The following is a 21,682-nucleotide window of genomic DNA, read 5'->3' on the forward strand; positions in this document are numbered from 1 at the left end:
GAGAGAGAGTGAAACGATAGAGAAAGAGGAAGTGACAGAGGGGGAGAGAAGAAGAGAAAAAGAGGACCGACCAGGCTGTAGTTGGAAGACACAAAGAGGACAATCAAGGTGGGGAAGAGACAAGGAGAGTGAGAGGAGGGTGAGAGAAAGAGGAGACAAAGTACAAGAGGAGAGAAAGGGGTTAGCAGAAAGAAGTGATAGAGGTAAAAAGAGAGAGGAATGAAAAAGCTTTAAATGATGCACAATCTCTCTAAAGAGCCATTTGCTGCTTCTGGTAAAGCTACGATTCAACAAATATAAGCTTCATGCTCGAATGATATGAAGCTGGAACACTACTTCCAAATGTCAAAGGTGAGAGAAAATGATGATGATGATGATGATGATGATGATGATGATGATGATGTCAAAGTGAGAGGAGTTATTTTGGATATCCAGTATCCGGAAAGTGCTTCATTTGTTCTATAGGCCGGGTTTGGTGACTGACAGATGGAGCACTTCAAGGCTGGTATGCACATGAAACTGTCCTGGTTGAGTCATCGGTACAGTAGTGTCACAAAGCTCCCAAAAAATACCTCGGGAAGGAACTTGTTTTGGTGGAACATGTACGTTAAAAGTAGAAATCTCAGATTGGACAGATAGTCTAGCTAGAGGTCTGGATTTACCCTGCAGAGATCTGAGGACCAGGTAACCATGGTCCTCAGAAATCCACCAGAGGTTAGAACTACAACACAAAGGAAGAGGAAGGTGATGGACATAGCCAAGTGGAACATATACACTACCGGTCAAAAGTTTGGGGTCGCTTACAAATTTCCATTCCACTCCATTATAGACAGGATACCAGCTGATCTGGGTGGGGGGCTGATCTTTAACGCAAAATCTACATTTCCCATTATCAGCAACCATTCATCCAATATTCCAAAGGCACATTTTGTTTACTAATCTGATATTATTTTAAAAAACTAACTAAGAAAACATTAAACAACCCTTTTACAATGATGTAAGCACATAATGTAATCTGGAAACTGCTGCCCTGGTTAAAAAAAACAAGGCAACTGATCTCAGCTGGGATTCTGTCTATAATGGAGTCCAATGGAAATTTGTGAGTGACCCCAAACTTTTGTCCGGTAGTGTATATCCACGATGTTTCACTTCCAAAACTTTGTGTCGGCGCTCTAACCTCCGGCTGATTTCCGAGGACTATGGGTACCTGGTCCTCAGATCTCTGCAGGGTAAATCCAGACAGCTAGCTAGGCCATCTGTCCAATCTGAGTTCTCTGTTGCACGACTAAAGCAACCTTTGAACGTACACATGGTCCACCTAAACAAGTTCCTTCCGTGGCTCCGTGCGGCGCCCATGGCAATTCTGATTGGTTTAACCCTTGTGATGTCTTTACTTTCGGGACCCTCTCGTGTCCCTCGGGTCAAGTTGACCCGTGACTTGTTTGGGTTTTTTAAAAAAATACAATTTTACTTCATAATCTATTAACAAATATTGTCTTTATCACAATTGAGATAACACATATGTTTAGGGAATGCAATCAGTTTCTACTAGCACGCAGTTAAAAATGGACGTGGGATTCACTTTTCTGTCATAAGGTTATAATTCATGTTAAAAATCCACTAGTGATCATTCTTATCTTGGGAAAAAAAACATAAAAACATAAGGAATACATGTTTAACACAGAAAATAAAGTAAGGCCGTTGATTTTCAGGAAGAAAAAATGTATATTTTGTACCATTTTTCTTCTTGTAAAAATTTGAAATGGGTCAATTTGACCCAAATACCGTACAAGGGTTAAAGAAAAAACTGTTACAGATGCATTGTTATGTAAGAAGGGACCACTCGGCCCTGGGCATCTTCACTTTATCAAATCTAAAAACCAGTTTTGACACCCCGGGTCTAAATAAAGGCAAAACTGCAAACAACACAGCAAGAAGGAGGAGAAAATTCAAAGGTGAAAACACTGCAGCGAGAAGATCTACAGAACTACGTGGAGGAGACAAAAAGTCAGCAGTGGAGGCTGAAGTTGCACCGCTTGAGGATACAAAACAGATCCCACTTCTTCTAGTTTCCACCACTGAGGAACATTGTTGTTGTTTTTTTAACAACTGTTACCAGTTAACTGTTACAGCTGTTGTAAAACTGTCAAAAAATGCGGTGAAAATGATTCGCAGCGCTTCGGATGTGCGTGTCCATCAACCGGATGGGAAGCAAGATGAGGCACTGAATTAGTAATCATCACGCCGTGTGCATGTCTGTGTTTATCCTCCTCGGAGAGACTGACGCTTCATAATGCATGGAGAGCTGAGTGGTTGTCTTCAGTCGGACCGTCTGCACCCCAGATCTGGGTTTTAGGGACTCCACCGAGTCACGGCAGACACGTCGGCGTTCTGCAGCGCCGACCACGTCACAACGCCGTCGCTCCAAACGAGCCACACAAAAGAGGAAATATGGGCTGAAATGATTTCATTCTTACTCCTATTTATTAGAATGGTAAATTCTGTCATTTGAATAATTAAAATAGTACTTTTTCTTGTTCACGGATTAGTATGACACCATGTTAGGGCCGTGGTAGATTAAAAAATGACCGTAAGGAGGGTAATATTCTGAGAAAAAAAAACTGAATTAACTTTTTTTCTCGTAAATTTGTCTCAGAGAATAGAAATTTGTAACTTGGGTCCCAGAGAAAAATGTTTTTTCTTGTGAATTTACCACTTTAATCTCAGAGAATATCCACGTTTTTTCTCATAAATGAGAACATTCATGTTTTTTCTCGTAAAGTTCTGACCTAAATCTCAGAGAAGTCTTTTTCCCTGTAAATGTATGACTTCAATCCAAATTTAGCTCCATAATTATTTTTATTTTTCCATACAATGGCCCCTTTAATTTATCGTAGATTTAAGTCGATGACAATATGTGGGACAAATTGCCATTTTGACCTGATTATGTCACTATAAGACAAGAGGATTTAACCATGACAATCCACAACATGGTGTGCCAAAATCCTTGTAAAAGGTTTGTGGTTGTTGTTGTTAGGTGGTGTTACGTTATATCTTTACTCTGTACTTATATTTGTGCATCTCTAGCCACAGAAAAGATTAATAAAAAAACATGTAATCATGACTTGTTGACTCATTGGGCAAAAACACAGTTTGACAGTTCGTTTGATCTAGTGACTCCTTGGACCCTAAATATTCTATTTGTTAGGAAAGAATTAGGAAAACCTGCATTTTTGTGTCATGCATCAGACGTTGACAGCCAAACGTCCGTGTTTTACGTGTTCGGGTTGTTTTTCCACTCCTGCCCAAGACTTTTGCTCAGTACTAAACCACTGGAACTTCTATCTTTACTCTGTATGTACAGGTGTGGCTTCCAAGTAAAACTACACTAAAAAAATCAAAAAGATCAACAGAAAAGATGAATATAAAAAACGTGTGTTGTCACGACTCTTTGGCTCGCGGGAGCAGCGACCCTTAGCAACGTCGAAGCTTAGCAATCAGTGTTTTTTTTTGGGGGGGGGGGGGGGGGGGGGGGCGTCGAAAACGGCCGAGACCCAAATAATCAGACAGAGAGTGGTCGCATTCACTGGAATGAAAATCGGCCAAAATATTGATATATACGGAAAGCTGTTTGTTTCTTCTTCAGCTATTTCTTTCCCGTTTTCAGTGTAAGCGCTCTCTCTCTCTCTCTCTCTCTCTCTCTCTCTCTCTCTCTCTCTCTCTGCAGCCTCTCCTTCCCTCCATCGGGGTTCAGAGGGCTGTGGTAAGTGGCCAGCGGCATGCTGGGAGGGTGGGCGGCGATGCCGTGTGGGCGGAGGACTCGCTACGCCTGCCAACTGCTCGAGTACAGGGATGAATGTTGCCGGGAGATGGAGAACAAAAACAATCCAACTCAAACCGGGGAAAAAGAGAGAGGAGAGAGCTTAGGGCTTTATTTTGTTTTACCTCTTTATTCATCATCTGTACTTAAAACCACAGATTTATTTTATCCTCTCGTCTAGCTTATTTTTTAAGATTTGGCACAAAATGATCATCGTTCCCCAGACGACGCATTTAACTGACTCTGATCTCTGACTTTTTAACAACAGAGGCTGATATTTGAGGTTGCAAGTGAAATATATATATCTACTATTATTGATTGGCGTTGAGATTTGGTCCACACACGTGTGCAGCCCTCCAAAAAAACGCCCACATAGGTGATTTATTCAAGCAGCAATTAAGACGTTTATAGTACAAATGTTTGCAAAACATTTCTAATTTATATTTGAACTTTTCTTACTCTCAAATATTATTATTGTTTTGCAATTGGTATGAAAACTTCTTTTCTTCAACACAGGACCTTCACCCAACAGACATTTTGTAACCCCGCCCACCATCTTTTCCTAAAAGTCTCGTTACAGCGCCGCATGACGGTTACAGCTGAACCAGAGTGGCTAAAATTTACTGAAAATTGAAGATTCCCTTCCCTAAATATGACGCTAAAGGAGACTTTTTTCTGTCAATAACAAACGACGGATGCACCACACGCGGTGGTAATGCGATTTTGATTTAAAAAAAAATGTGTGACAAAAAAAATGTCAATAAAAGACAAATGTCAATAAAAGTGACTAAAATGTGAACAAATGTAAAAAAAAAGAAAAGAAAAAGAAAAAGTAGAACAAATGTGAAAAAGTGAGAAATGTAAAAAAAATTATTTTTAGAAAGCAGCTTTAAAAATTTGGAGGAAAAAAAACACAACATTTTCAAAAGGCTTAGAAAAAGTCGACAAACGTTGAAAAAGTGACTAAAACATTTGGGGAAAGACAAATAAGGGTTGAAAAAGACAACCAAATCGTTGATAAAAAAAGGCTTTTCATTTGAAATTTTGACTCAGAAAAACCAAAACTAAAATTTCAGGTCGGCGGGAAGACAACGCGAGGGTTAAAGGGACAATTAATTTAGGGAAGAACAAGTATTGGGGAGTTTTGTTTTGTTTTCAGACAGATTATTAAAAAAAGAAGTGAAATAATGTCCGATTTTAGCCTAAACCACGATTATTAAACTTAACCAAGTAGGGCTGGGCCATATTTAGAAAATCAGATATCACGATATTCTTGACCAAATACCTCGATATCGATATTGCGGCGATATTGTAGTGTTGACAACTGACGCTTTGACCAAATATCTTCACACTTGGATTTAAGATAATCTTCAGTAACGTGAATATAATGACTTAGTGGGGAAGAAGGCAAATAATATAACAGCTAGAACAGTCTGGTAAGTTCAGAAAATGACATCTTATCATATCACTTACATCACTTTACTGTAATGCAGCCTTTAAAACCAGGAAAAGACAACACTTATCACGATATTACGATATCCAAACTCAAAGACGATATCCAGTCTCATATCACAATATCGATATAATATCAATATATTGCCCAGTCCTTTTCCATTTTTATGGCCAAACCTACCCAAACTGCGACCGTTATTACAACGTTAGCATCTTAAGGCAAGGCAGCTTTATCTGTAGAGCACATTTCAGCAACAGAGCAATTCAAAGTGCTTTACACAAAATCAGTTAAACAGATAAAACACAAGTCTTCTAAACTTTTTCTTTAAAGTGCTACCCTTCGAGTCTGTCTTTCTCTGTATAACACAACCTTTATACTTATTCCTTGTCCTCAAAAAAATTCATAAAACAGATAAAAAAACAAGTGTCATAAGAATTAAAAACCGATGAAACACATGAATAGAAGTTAAATATAAAAACATTAAAAACGTTTAAAAAGCATGACTGTTAGGTTCTCTGGTTTAGATATCAGGCACATTCACTATAAACAGGAGGAACATTAATTAAGCCTATAACAATTCCAATGTGCACATGGGTTTATGGGTTTATGGGTTTATTTTGTTATCAGACCCTTTAAAGATCCTCCAGCAGCCGTTTTCCTTTAAAACAGGAACTCGCTCTCATTCTGTGACTCTCCCATTGTCCGCCTCCATAAATAGCTGATATCTGATACTGATTCTAATTCATGACCCGTTTCTGTTTTTAAGGCCTCGCACGGTGAAATGAGACACCGCTGTCAAGCTGCCAACATTGGGGGGGGGCAAAGATTTGACCCCATTTCCTGTCACCGGGCGACAGCACGAGGAGCTCCATGGTAAACGAAGTGACTGCCGGGTGTTAAACAGGACATCAGAGGGTCCCGCTACAGTGTCAGCTCGCCAAAACTCGCCTAATGCCCCAGATACACAACGACTTATGTCATGTCATGTCATGTCATGTCATGTCATGCCATGTTATGTTATGTTATGTTATGTTATGATATGATATGTTATGTTATGTTATGCTAAGTTTATGTTATGTCATGCTATGTTATGTTATGTTATGTTATGTTATGCTATGTCATGTCATGTCATGTTATGTTACGCTATGTTATGTTATGCTATGCTATGTTATGTTATGCCATGTTATGTTATGTTATGCTATGCTATGTCATGTCATATCATGCTATGTTATGTTGTTGGGTTATGTTTTCTTATGTTATGTTATGCTATGCTATGCTATGTCATGTCATGTTACGCTATGTTATGTTATGCTATGCTATGCTATGCTATGTCATGTCATGTTATGTTACGCTATGTTATGTTATGTTATGCTATGCTATGTTATGTTATGCTATGTTATGTTATGTTATTTTATGCTATGTTATGATATGCCATGTTATGCCATGTTATGTTATGTTATGTTATGTTATGCTATGTCATGTCATGTCATGTTATGTTACGCTATGTTATGTTATGCTATGCTATGCTATGTTATGTTATGCCATGTTATGTTATGTTATGCTATGCTATGTCATGTCATGTCATGTTATGTTACGCTATGTTATGTTATGTTATGCTATGCTATGTTATGTTATGCCATGTTATGTTATGTTATGTTATGTTATGCTATGTCATGTCATGTAATGTCATGTCATGTTATGTTATGTTATGTTGTGTTATGTTATGTTATGTTGTGTAATGTTAAGCCACGGTGTCAAAGTGAAGAGCATTTAAATCCTAAATGAAAAAGAAGGAAAGAAGGTTTCAACAGGAATTGTTCTCTTCAATTTCTTCTGAATACACTGAAAGTATTACGATGTAATTAAGTGAATTGGTTGTGCGTCAAGGTGTATTTTAAGTTATTAAAGTTATTTAACTAAGCGGTGCAGCATGCTTCGCTCCGTGGTCTTGGAATAACTTGCAAAACTTGCTCCATCTAATTGATCTAGTCCCATTAAATGAATTTAAGGCCACGTTTAAAGGTCATGTAATTCAAAAATGCCTGTTCCTTTCCTCTATGTGTGATCTGCTGTACTTCTGTTTATATTGTGACTGGTGTGCAGTCTTGGCCCGGTCTCCCTCGGAAAATCTCAAGGGACTTCCTGGTTAAATAAAGCTTAAATAAAAAAATTTAAATTGCTGTGTGCTTACTTAGCTGCGGATTGGATGATTGGACAATAAACCTGGGTTTTTGACGGGGGACAAGAGCAGAGACACAGCTTTGTCCGAGGAACAGGAAACACTAAATCATGATGAGTTTCTGAATTTAAAAAGGCCAAAAACAATGATTTATTTTGGTTGCATATTATAGATAGATGTGGGTTCTTTTCTCAAAAATGTTTCACTTTCATCTCAGAGAATATCAGAGTTGTTTTCTTGTAAATTTATGACTCAAATGTCTGAATATTAACCCCCTCCACGGGCTTTGTAAATATCACAGTTAGTGTTCCAGTCAGTGTGTGTGTGGCAGCAGGAAGGTGTGTGTGTGGGTGTGTGTGTGTGTGTGTGTGTGTGTGTGTTCATAATGAAGGGATATGTCAGTCAGAGCAACAGCGTGGCTCACTGATGTGCTTTTAGTCCGGTTTTTTGGACAACAATGGAGCTCTGTGGCTCAGAGGAAGACGATATCTCAGGCTTAGGACACTCAATATTTAACAACAAATGTGTTGTTGGTTTTGCTCTTTTCAATCATTTATTGACAATAAGGACACCATAAAATATCACAAAATATAACCTTTGCCTTTCCCTAGAAGCTCCCCAGCAAAAAGACTTGAATCCATAGGGGTAATCTACAGGGCAGATGGGGGGGCAAGGGGTTAAAACCCCCCCAATAGTTACAACTGGTCAGTGTAACCTTCCCCCCATCCTCCCAAAAAAAACATATTATAATTTCCTTTTACATAAAATGGACTTTTGCATCTTAAATTGTTGCAGAAATATTCACCAGAATACAGGAAATAGTGTTCTTTATGCTCAAAATATCAATTTTGCTCAAAGGTGGAGATTGGTGGAGAAAACAAAGGTTTTTCCAGGAGGGAATCTCTTTTTTATCACACCATAAATCCGAAATAGTGTCAACAGCCATACAAAAAAAAATGTTTTTTTGGCATACAAGTTTTCTGACATTTTTATTGATCAAAATGCAAGTGAGATATTATCTAATGTTAACCTTTTGTGAAGTTAGGAGAAATCTACAGACCAAAGACAAAGTGTAGTAAATTAAAATAAAAACTCCACTAGTCTGAAAGAAGTCATAAATCCAAAATAACCCAAAATATAAAAATTAAAAAAAATTGTTTTTTGCCTGTAGTGTTTCCCCTTAAAAAACAAAAGTGAGATTAAGCAGAGTTAAGAGAAATCTACAGGTACAAAAAGACAAAGTGAAAGCTAAAGTACTTAGTTTCTGTCGCCCCCTATTGAGTAATGACAACACTGTCGGCGCATCCACATGATACAAGCCTTCCGTGATCTGTGATAGCCATGGAGGATTGAAAAACATGATGGATTCTTCAGAAGAGGTCATTACTTTCCCTCGAGTTTCTGCACGGTAAAGTCACCGGACGCCACAATCTCTTGAAAACAGCCTCACTGAGGAATCCAGAGAGTTCTGTTGCACTGAGAGTCTTAATTAGCTTTGTAGCAACTAATTTGGCAATCATTTGGCATGTAACGGACGTTCATTAATACCAAAAAGTTACGCACTAAAGCTCGAAGTAACACAGATGTGTGTTTTTTCCACTAGTCTGAAAGAAGACATTATGGAAGCAAAAAAAGCCCCAAATGTAAAAAAAAAAAGTGAGTCTGCAGTGCTATTGTGTTTGCAAATTTGCAGAGCAACGTCCCGTCATGCTGACCTTTGGCCCACAAAAACCCATTAAACATCTGAGTGGTCATTAAAAAGCAATACATGTCAAATAAATTGATAATGAGTCACCTAATGGGAGACAACCAATGTAATGTATCACCGTTGCCAGACACATAACGAGCAGACGAGGCGTCAGTGACTCGGCGACTGTTTTTTAGGATGAGTCATCAATTCAGAGCCTATTGGTGAGACGCTTCGTCGGCAGGGCAGTGACCCAGGGCAGGTAGGAAGGGACGGAGACAGACAGGTAGACTGGCTGATGATCAGAGAGGAAGACAGACGGGCAAACGGGCAGATGGGTAGACAGACGGATGTGTGAGTTCAACATACAGCGGTTGGTCAGAGCCTGACTAAAGCCTGGCTTTACCCTGGAGATGTACTTATGTTGATCCAGGCTACATATCATATTTGAATATGTGGGCGTGTTTATCTCACGACAATCCACAGTCCTAAAAACTACAAGTTGAACTTTGTCTGCAGTGATGAGCGCAGAAGACTTTTGATTAATATTACCTGAAATGCCAAGGGTCGAGGCTCTGAGTTCTTGTTTATGTTGCAGCTTGAATGATCCAAATGTTGTGAATTAGGGGTGGGGGGGGGGAACATACCTACATACTGCAGCATTATATTGCAATATTTTCAGTAGCAATACTGTATATACAGACACCAAGTATAGACCTTTTAATATATATGTGTTGGTCAGTTTGTCTGCTTGATAATCCCATTTTGCAGCAATAACACTGAAGTGATTTGAACAAAACAGAGAAATCTTTTTAGATAAAAACAGATAGGGACGTCATTTGAAATTGGGAAAAATTAGAAGACGGAAAAAAGGTTATCAATTGCCGAATATTGCAATATGTGTATATCGTGATGATATTGCATTGGTAGATGCACATTAGGGTTCCAGATGTCATTACTACACTTTATTTAGAAAGCTCTTGCCAGCATAACACTGAGTAACGAGCATTTTAGAGTCCGTGTGACTGATGCATTTTTCCTCGCCATCCCTATCCAACACATCCGAGTTCATACCTAACCATAAAAACTCTTAATAAACATACAATATTCAGTAATGACACACAATGCAGCCTCACGACCAGGACAGTAACCGGAGAGACGTAACAATGACCGTAACAGGATCAGAGAAATGATGAGCGCTTCCAGTAAATTGCCCTTTATTGTTTCCTCTAGGCTGAAAACGTTGAAAACCAGTGATGTGAAAATGTGCAGCAAACACAAAAGCACATATGAGAGCTTCCTCTGCTCCCAGGCGTTATGTTCTGGAGCACCAAACTGGCCTTTAAAGCAGAGTGTTGTTATCCCCGCTAGTTTATTAATGTGTTTGCTTATGTATGCACCACCTACCAAGGCAAAGTAAGTGGTATTACTTGGCAATAAATCCTTTCCTGAGTCTGGTTTGTTACCGAGATATCGCGGAAAAACTGATTTTTATAGGCAGGTCGAGAGCCAAATAACAAGATATTGGGTTTTGGGTCAGATCCATGTATTTATTTAGGAAGTATTTTTTTTACAAGACACTGCATGTGTGTGGGGGGGGGGGGGGGGGGGGGGGGGGGGGGGGGGGGGGCAGGAGCTAAGTCAGTCGGGAGTTGGGTTGGGAACCGGAGGGTTGCTGGTGGAGATGGTCCGATGCCATTTTTGCGAATCGGACGATTCCAAGTACTGATCCGATACCAGTGTGTCATATATTTAATTCAGGTGTTTATTTAACAACTGTATACTACTATCTCTGTATGGATAAGATTTCTATCTTTGTTGTTGGTCTGGCTCTGGTTGACCCTTGTGTTGTCTTCCTGTCAACCATGGTCACTTTTTCTCAACATTATTATCTCTTTTTCCAACATTTCTGTCCGTTTTTCAATGTTTTGGGTGCTTTTTTTTTTAACAATATTTTTTTTTTTTTCAAAAGTTGTTGATATGTTTAATGTTATGTGACAAAAAAAATTAAAAATTAACCGAAAACGGGTCAAATTGACCCAAGGACAACATAAGGGTTAAGAACTTTAATTTATCATGTAGTTTGACTCTCAGTTATAAGGGAAAACGAACATATAAAACAACTATTTTAACGTAGATTTTCTTGATTATGTGGTATCGGGTCGGTGCATAAACTCCAGTACTTCCCAATACCAGCGTTTTACGCAGTATCGGAGGTGATACCGATACTGGTATCAAACCATTACTAGTTGCTGGTTCATGTCCCCCATACGGACCAAAGCAGGGCACCAAACCCCCAACTGCTCCATTGTTGCGACCTCTCAATAATCCCAAAAATTCCCTTTGCTCCTACAGCCTACTAGCCCGACGTCCATTTGTTCCGAAAAACAAACCCTCTGCTCCGAGATCCAATTGTTCCGACCATATGGGCTTTTGTGGATCCCCTTTTAGTGTGTTATATAGTTTTTGGTGCATGTAATAGATGTAAAATGCATTCACATATCACTCCAAATGGAGCTTTCTCCACGACAAACAGTACTTTTTTTCTCAACTGCCTGAAAACGTCTCGCCCACATTCCTGTCCTCGGGTCAATGTCTGGTCCCATATCTCGATATCCATATCATAGCGACATATTACAGAAACTTCGCGAAAGGAACCAGATGAGGCCGATGCTATATGCGGTAGCGTTACAAAACACGCACGGGGTGTCGATCTGGGACGCATTGTCCTGGGATGGCTGAGAATGAAGCTGGGAGGGAAAAATCAAATATACTCAGTACCAAGAGATAGACTACACCGCTGCAGTCTTTTGGCTTTGGTATGAACGCCAATTGGCGGATTGGAGCGGCGCTCGTTTGTCATGACAACACAACCAAAAGCCCGTGAACTGTTTTTATAACTAAATCAAACTGAAATATATCAGCAACCACAGCGAATGTACAATCTGCTGCCGTCGCTGCACTGACCTCTGGGAAATGAGAAGAGTTTCTATGTATCAGCAGGGCATCATTTCTCTGCTCCTGATGGGAGAATGTGGCAGCGCACATTCAACAGATGAATAAATCTGGAGCATCGCCGAAATCTCGGGCTTTGGGCTCCGGTGCAGTGAGCGCTTTGAGTGACAGCCGCACAAAAAGATCTGTCTGTCACCCTGCTGCTGCTGAAAACAGAGCTCCGTGCACGGGAGCCGTATCCCTGCACTGATACATGCCATTAGCCCTGGTCAGTCATCCATCATATCCTCTATACTGGGTGAGATAAACCCTGAGAGGCAACCCATCACTCCTCCTGTTCCACACACACAGCTGAGGATTTTGGAGGAAAACACGGGTCATTTTGCATCTAGGAGTTTGGGTTAGTAGCATCTTTTTCCAGAAATTCCTAATTCAGTGAAAGGGGATAGACGTAAAGAAGCACATTTACTCAAGAACTGTACTCAGGCTCAAATGTTGAAGTACTTTTACTTTACTTATTTTCATGCCACTTTCTACTCTGCGCCATTTAAGAGTGAATTATTGTACTTTTCATTCCCCTACAGTCGTCTGACAGCTTTAGTTACTTAAGATTTTTGCACACAAAACACACGTAGTTTATAAAATCTGGTGTTTATTGTAAATTCAACTTCCCAACAACATAACGGCCAGCTGAAATGCTAGAAGGTTAAACCCTTAGTTGGTTGACAGAACTGTTGGGATTGTTTCCAGTTTCTAAAATGGGTTTTTATAGAGTACTTTGACTTTGAATACTGTAAGTTTGCTTTCACAATGACACTTATATAACTCTACATAATTTCAATGCAGGACTTTTACTTGAGTATTTTTACAGTATGGTATTAATATTTTGACAGACACACAGAGGGTAAACACACATTTGTACATGCAGGGGTAGAAACTCACTTCAGACTAGACCTTGTTGTCCTCTTGTTCTGAGTTTTAGGGGGATTTACTCCTCATTAACCTGTAAGCAGTCTCAATTTATCATTATTTTTTTCTATTGATATTTTTATTATTTAACTTCTATGATTCAGGGTTCTGCAACCAGGTTACCTTTCCATAAGTCTGAATAAAATGGAAGTATCTCTATAATTAAGTCTGACCGCCATTGTGCTTTGCACCCTCAACTTTCCACTCTCGTGTGTTGCCGTTCCCAAAATCCCTCCGCTACCCGGGAAACAACCAGAAACCTCGAGCTACCAAGCTGCATGCTGAAAACGGCAGGTTTTAAAGAACATTTGAACGGTGCAACAAGGCCGCCCTGCTTGGTTCTGTCTGGGAGTGATTGTAAAGTTTTACAAAGAAAGTGTTAACGAAATTTCCTCTCTGACTGGGACGTTTTGGGACTGATTGGTGGAGATCGCTGTGGACAAAGTACACAGAGATACACTGGTAAGAGAAAAACATGTAACAGCTACTTAAAATACTGTGGCTAGCATAACTTTACACCCCCATGCTAAAGTTGATTAAAAAGAGGAATAAAAAAAAACATCTTTTGGAAATTGAGCTTATTATATTGTGTAAACTTATGCTAGCCACTGTAGCTCACTTCCTGTATGGTGTGAACAGTTAACTTCATTTAATATTGTTTTAATTGTGCGGGGTGCAAATGTTTCACCAAAACACGTTCCTTCCCGAGACTATTTTGCAGAGCCGCCGTCTCTGCGTCCAGAGCTCAGCGCCGCCCAAGACGACTGTGATTGGTCTAAAGCAGACAGCCCAGAGAGTTTTTTTTTCTCCTATCTGAAAATGTATCTATGGTGTAATCAGAGGAAAGTCTAACAATGCAAGACCGTGACAGAGATAAGCAACTCCACACACCGCCGATATTCAGACGCTGTTAGACGATCCATCAAGCTCTTTGTTTTTAACACGTACAGTGCGTTGTAGCAACATTGAGATTTAGAGGATGTTTGGATTAATGTGATGTGATTTGACTCGCAAAAAAACACAAATGCCCATTTTTCACAGTCAGGAGCTTCTAATACTTTGGTGAAGAGATAGAGATGACTTTTCTTCCTGTGTGATCGATCAACGGGGCAAAAATTATGGCTCCTAATAAGACGTATGGCATGTATCAACACTGTTATGTTAGGCATGTTAACACTGAAATAGCTGAGAGATTTAATAGCTGAGGAAATACTGCATGTGCACAAAGCACCTCAGTTTAAAAGGTATTTTCCTTTAAATGTACATTAAAGCTTTTCTATAGGTCACTATGGTTCAGACTCTAGGTGTGATTGGCTACAACAAGATGCTTGTACCTCACGTACACCACAGTCTGAAACACTAGCACTGCACTGAGAGAGACACACACCACCCCTCTCTCATAAACACAGCTCCCAGTGCATTACAAGGAGCTAATCAATGCACTGGCAGCTATAAAAAATTCAGCCTCCCTCCACCATCACCATCAGCATCCATCAGCAGCCGAGAAGATGCTGCAGCTGCTGCGCGGGAACTGCCTCATCCTCATCAGAAATAACCAGTGAAAAGCCCCTCAACTACAGCCGCATCCTACTTCTCATCCTCCCTGTCTCATTATTCGCACCTACAGGCGAGATATGGCGGTGACAGAGACATCAGATCCCACCGTCCCCTGGGTGGAGAGAGAGATTTAACACCACGCAGGAGGCGGGGAGAGAAGGCATCATCCGCAGCCGTTTCCGCATGTTGCATGGAAGCGATCAGCCAGGTGAAGCTGCCTACTCACCGTCTGACGCCTGGATGGATGTGCGTTGATGTCGACACACACACACACACACACACACACACACACACACACACACACACACACACACACACACACGCAAAGACACCAGCAGTTCACGCCTAAAACCTGTGCGCACCCTCTCACTCACTCCACTCACATCTCCATCTTAACAGTGCTGAAATAAATGCAAAACATCTCCGCAAAGAAACAAGCAAAAAGCACGGAACAATAACCGAGCAGCCCCTCCCTCCCCGCCCCCCAACACGTTTTCTGTCAGATTTCGGCCCCCGGTGCGTTTGGGTTTTACTAACCTGATGTGTCTGAAAGGACCGAGGCGGCGAAAGGAATCCCGACCAGTCTGCAGCCAAACCTCCGTCTGAAGCCCGTCCTTTAATACATTCTCTCTCTCTCTCTCTCTCTCTCTCTCTCTCTCTCTCTCTCTCTCTCATTACCTCACAGCCTTCCCCTCTGTACACAGCTCTGTATCCTCCAAGGCTGGAGAGAGAGTTTGAGTCGTTCTCTGATTCCAATTCAATTTTATTTATAGTGTAAAATCATACCAGGAGTCATAACAGGACAAACAGAGTAGGTCTAGACCCCTATAGAGAAAGCATTTGGTGCAACAGTGGCGAGGAGGAACCTCCTTTTAACAGGCAGAAACCTTGGACAGACCTGGGTGTAGGGTGGACCATCTGCTGCAGCCAGTTGAGACACAGACATACAGATATACAGAAATAGGATTCATAATAATTATAGCAGTGGGTGAGCCTGCAAAAACCCTGAAAACTTCGAGCAAATTTCAGATTAGCTCTGCAAGTCCATGCAAGTCAATCCAGTTTCCTATGTTTCCAAATCGAGGCACCTACCACAACCATTGACATTACATCAAATGTCTTCTATCCAAAGCAACTTCTTATTTAGTCCTTTCAAACCTGAAGGCGCCAACTCCAGACAACAAGTAGTAAGTGACAGTAGGCCTACATTTGCTTTAAATAAGCAAAACTCCAAAGAACCATATGAAAGTGTAGCTTCAATATATACTTTATATGGTATATTTTTTATTTTTTATGTTTATCCGAGGTGTTGTCGGAGAGTTTTGAGCCTTCGGCAGGAGATGCGTGGGCTTTGGACCATCCTGATGTCAATAGGGAGCTAATTCCACCATTTAGGAGCCAGGAGTGGTTAGGTGTCCCTCCCTGTGAGGGGGCAGCGAGCAGGTTGACTGATGCGGAGCCGAGTGGACGGGTTGTTAATGAACACAAGGTTGTTGTGTAAAGTACTTGTAGAGACAATATATAATTTGCTAGTCGGGCAGCGTGACGCTCCGTTTCTGAGACACCCCGGTGTGATATCGCACATGACGGAGTATGGAACAAAACCGGAACTAGTTTTAGTTTAACATGCATACGTTCAGAATTAGTTTTAGTCGTGCAACAGACAACTCCGATTGGACAGATAGTCTAGCTAGCTGTCTGAATTTACCCTGCAGAGACCTGAGGACCAGGTCACCATAGTCCTCAGATTGGACAGATAGTCTAGCTAGCTGTCTGAATTTACCCTGCAGAGATCTGAGGACCAGGTAACCATAGTCCTCAGATTGGACAGATAGTCTAGCTAGCTGTCTGGATTTACCCTGCAGAGATCTGAGGACCAGGTCCCCATAGTCCTCAGATTGGACAGATAGTCTAGCTAGCTGTCTGGATTTACCCTGCAGAGATCTGAGGACCAGGTCACCACGGTCCTCAGAAATCCACCAGAGGATAGAACCCCAACAGAGATATCTGCAAATGAGGAAACGTGCATGAATGTATCTCTGTGTTTCTGCATAAAGAGTCAAGTCTATGAACTTGAAAAGTTCAAATAATGTCAAACCGTGCTTTATCTCAATTTGTTTTTTAATCCTTTCACCCATGTTATTGTGAGACAACGTGAGGTTTGGAGGTGCTGGTAGGCGTCTGCTTCCAAAACCTGCATTTGTACATACATTTGTAGGGACTGTGGTCAGTCCCTACAGAAAAACATGATAACGCATTTACATAATCCAATGCACAATCAGCCAAAGTCCGCATATTCTGCATTTCTTTCCAATACACAGCGCTTTCGCCGCATAAATTGCCGATTTCTGCACAAAACAATGCAGGGCTTGCATGATTTTATAAAATCTTTGTTGCAAAAAAGTCACATATATTTCAGCGGAAGGTTGAAAAAAGGTTGCATTTACTTCACACAAAGCAGCCATTTTCCCCTTGGGAACTGCCATGGGAACGTCATGAAGTGTCATAATTACGTGACAAGACAATCATCAAACTTCCGTTTTTGAATTCCCGCAATTTCATCGCATATAATTGCATACATATCCTGCATATTCCATTAAATCTTTTAGAAAACGTGCCGCATAATCAAGGATTTTTGCCCGCGATAATCACAAAAAAATAATTTTTTTCTGAAACTCACATTTCTGAAAGAACTGTCTGGTGACACAAAATACAGGAAATAAGTTTATTATAATGATGCACTTTTTCCCGAAAGAATAATAAGAAAAAGATGTCTTACTTTCTTTATTGTTTAAAATAGGAGCCGATCACCCAGACTTATTATGATAAAACAACGGGCAGTGTGCCATTTTGTCGGCTAGCAGACCCTGAAGGCAACATGAGAATTCTGCAGTCTGTGTACTTTATGTAGGTATATGTTCCTTGTTGTGTTGAATCATTTAAACAGCAGATACTGGTTGTTTATCCAAGACAAATTTCCCAAATAATAATAAAATAATAAAAATCTATCTTATCTTATCAATGAAATGTCAAACAAATTTCAAAGTGGGGGTTGGGAACACAAACCGGATTTTGAAAAGTGGGTCCCCAGTGGAAATTACGGCCTAGCATGAACGTCAGCAGGGAGTCCTTCCATCAGGAGGAAACCTCGCAGTATCCAATCTAATGAGATGAGTGCCCGGTGCTGCTCTAATTATAAACAAACATGTGGTTCAGGTGGACACACGCGATGCCTGAGCCGCGCTGTAAAGTTGAACGCTACAACAAAACAAGGAGGTGTGTTTTTATTACCTCAACGTATACAATGTTAAGTAATACCAATGTGTTCAGATGTTGCTTCTTATGAGAAAGTTAGTGAAACGGAAGGAACAGATGGCAGCTGAGAGAAGGGGGCGGGACTGCAGCTCTTTATAAAGAACAATAATGCTGCTAAGGTGGTGCGTTCAGGTGTCATCGGCCGTCAGAGCAGCCGCCGCAGCTGCGTGACTGTCGCTGCCGGAGGCTGCTGATGTGAAGCCTGGTGTAACACTAATGCACTTATTGTTAAAGTGTCATTACCAGCCTCATTTATCACTGAGCAAACACACACACACACACACAGACACACACACAGACACACACAGACACACACACAGAGCAAACAGACAGGACAGGTGCTGTCTGCTGCTCACCACCATGTCACGCCAACAACAGGCCTGAATCAGCTGGATCTAAGCAAACAAGATTGAAATACACCAAAAGCTGCATTAAGTGCATTACCATTTTTATGATGAGAGAGCTAAAACAGATGTAAACTGACTTGTATTTGAATGTGTTGTTGTACATTTGTGTTCAGAACGATAGCGGTGAAGAATACTCCTTAGTATAGCTTTTAATTTAGGTAGTATTAATGCACTGGGAACACTGCACATTCAATTCCAAATCAGTACATGACCAAAATTCATCAAGTTTGTGTTCTAACTTTATAGAACGTGAAGAAAAAAGAATTTTAGGCTTTTCAAACAAAATAGCAGTATTTGCATTTTCCTTAATAAACTCAAACATTTAATGTATGAAGTGAAAAATGTCTCAAGGATTTGCTTTTACTGTGGTTCACAAAATGCACGGTTTGGTTTGTATCACACTTTTCTGTTCAGTTCGGTACATTTTTGGCACAAAGGGGGGGGGGGGGGGGGGGGGGGGGGGGGGGGGGGGGGGGGGGGGGGCTTGCTTTCAATAACAGCAATAGTAGAAATAATACCGGTCTCGTCAGATTGCCACCCACCGAGAGTCAGGGTCTGGTGGGTCATTATAGGTCTAAACGGAAGTCAAGGGGAGCTTGCAATGTTTCTTACTGTCTGCTAGACCTAATTGCATTTTAACATACTAAACCCCCAGTAGGCCTAGATAGGCTAAATGCAGAACTTTGTACGTTATTTGTTAAGTGCATGAATGGCTTTTGTTGTGGATTTGCTTTACCCTGAGCTTGAGGAGAGACTTCACTCGCTCGTTTGCTACAGATCCACTCGTAGCTAGCTGATTCGCTCAATTGACAGACTCACGCGAGAACTCGTGAGTCATCGAGGGCTCGCGAGTTCTCGAGGGAATCCCATGGTCTGCGAGCTTCTGGCTCAGAGTCTGCGGGGTCTTGGACCGCCTCTCTGCACACTCCGTCGCTGGAGTTGACTTGTGGAGTTGTCGTTGCCTACGAAATTGTAAGTTATCAAGCTTTTGGCAGCTAAGATGGCTAGGAATAGTAGTAGTAGTTAAAGCTGCAAGAGGTTTGGGTGTGGCGCTGTTCATTCATCGTTTTACACCGAATTTTTGCAGGATTGATCCCAGTTAATGACACTAGAGACTCATGAGTCAACTTAAAGACTTGGGTGAAAGATCTGAGTGAATCCCTACTCAAACAGGTTTAGTCCAATCTGAGTTTTCTGTTGCACAACTAAAACAACCTTTCACACACGTTCCACCAAACAAGTTTCTTCCCGAGGGTGTTTGTAGAGGCACCATCCGGTGCTTAGCGTCACCCATACCGATTGTGATTGTTTTAAAGAAATGCCAATAAACCAGAGCACGTTTTCCCCCCATCCAGGAATGCTATGTGGTCTGGCCAGACCCTCGTCCGCAGGGCCGCAGTGGTGGAATATCTGGCAATGCGAGACTAAGTTCTGGAAGGTTTTCACCCAGCATCAGTGATATTCTCCCGGGCTCTGCAGCCATTCTTGCCCTCCGAGGACACAAATCCTGGTTATGGTACTCACGTCGCTGCTCTCGCCTCGCCACAAAAGCCATCCTGTGGGGTCGGGGAGAGGTTACTCACACACGCCATCACAAGCCCAATTCCACTTCGGAGAAACCTCTCAATTTATGAACTATGTAGGCCGGTCTGATTATTGGCTGGATTAAAAGGCGTCTTTTTGCCGTTGTGTGAGATCAGTGGGAATGAGATGATGAAGCTGCTAATGGCCTTCGGATCAGCTCGCTGTGCATTCAGGCCGAACCGCTGCTGCCTGATTGGTCACTCATTTACAGCTCTCGCTGTATATAGTCATCATGGGGCAGTTCTCACACATTGTCTGCAGATTGAAAAGTTAATATTTTATTACACTCATTACTTGTGGTGCTTAAAGTCCACATTTCTGTGATTTAAGTCTCTCTGATGGTCTCGCCTTTTAACAAAACTTTGCTGTTAAATTCAGCTGATTTAAAGTAGGCTATTTAAAATAAAGACACCTTCACTGTTTAAAGTATTTTTCATTCTCGCAAACAAAGTCTTCTCAAACATTCAGTTGGTTTCCTTCAGGCCTAACGAACACGTTGCATGCCACCTCACATGACTGAGTTGTAAAGCTGGATTTCTGCCTAATGCAGGAAGTTACGGCTGCATCACTGTGAAGGCTGTGGCTATTTACTGGCACAACGCAATCTCGTGAACGTTTGTACGATACCGTACAAAAACGCATGCCCAACAATTTGTTTAACGTCCTCGAAAATTACGGCGACCGCTGGTCAGTCATGTGACAACCATGACAGGTTAGGTTTAGCGATCTTTACGGTCAAATATAGCCAGGAAAAGGGGACTGAGAGCTGGGTACAGAGCACCGTGAGGTGGTGGTTGTTTTAACAGCCTTTACAGTTAATTTTAGCTGACAGAAGGTGACGGTTCTACGATGACATTTAAGTTCAGACACTAAAATGACTAGTTAAGATAAGAAAAAAGAGTGGTTAGGTTTAAAACACCAGTCCCCTTAGGTAGTACCTCCGGGACACAAACACACATTTTCTGGGTGAAAGTCTTGTGTTTTCCCCTTAAAACCTCTTCTGGGACAGCGACTCAACTCCCCTGCTTGAAACCCTGTGTTTTAAGGTGCATACGGTTAGCCTGACAAGCCAGACCCAACATCAGCAGGGCTCAATCTGAGGGGCGGGATAAACGGTTGTCTTTCAAATTCCCCCTGCACGCAATAGGATAAGGCTGGAACCAACCAGAGCAAGACTAGCTGAAAGATTACATTTTTGCCTTATCCGGGACGGCAAAACTCCAAACACATGGTCCATTATTTTAAGAATGAGTTCAGTTTTTAAGTCTAAGTCTTCCAGAGTCGCGGCCAAAGCCGATTCCAAAGATCGCTGTTTGCCAGCAGCAGCCATCTTCTTTGTTTTCCCGCCGAACCGTTGCAACTCTGCCGTCCTTCGGTTAAGCCCGCCCACCGACTCTATACACGATGTGATTGGCCTAACCAGAAATGTTTTTTTCCAGTTTGCAAGCCAACGGAGAGTTGCTAGACTGACCGCAGCCAGCTGAAAACTACATTTCCTGCCGCTAGGGTGCGTCTAGCTTTCTAAGCTAGCATCCGGTAATAAATACGTGGTGAATGGAGACCCTGGCGTTGACTCAGTTGGTGCCAGCATGGAATAAGAAGCAGTAAGCAGATGGGGTTACGGGTGGGGGACCCTTACCCTGCAGAGCATTAACTGACAGATGGCCGATTCAATTATATTTCTTTGCTGGGTATTTTCTGTCTGTAACATGATAACATTAAATAAATCAATGATAAAAAATAAAAAAATAACTTG

The 21,682-nt window shown here is 41.4% G+C and overlaps 1 protein-coding gene across 3 annotated transcripts in view; it reads right to left on the minus strand.

Moving 5' to 3' along the window:
• The window catches only part of LOC117951930 (complexin-2), a 50,197-nt gene extending 34,928 nt beyond the window's left edge, over positions 1–15,269 (minus strand). Inside the window, exon 1 of one of the 3 annotated variants that reach the window (XM_034883921.1) lies at positions 15,157–15,269. The gene's annotated coding sequence lies outside the window, so the exon portion shown is untranslated. The remainder of the gene's footprint in view (positions 1–15,156) is intronic. The other 2 variants (XM_034883922.1, XM_034883923.1) reach the window with 2 other exon arrangements.
• Positions 15,270–21,682: the final 6,413 nt, after the last annotated feature.

Source organism: Etheostoma cragini, chromosome 10 (genome assembly GCF_013103735.1).
Source record: "Etheostoma cragini isolate CJK2018 chromosome 10, CSU_Ecrag_1.0, whole genome shotgun sequence".
NCBI classification, from domain to species: domain Eukaryota; kingdom Metazoa; phylum Chordata; class Actinopteri; order Perciformes; family Percidae; genus Etheostoma; species Etheostoma cragini.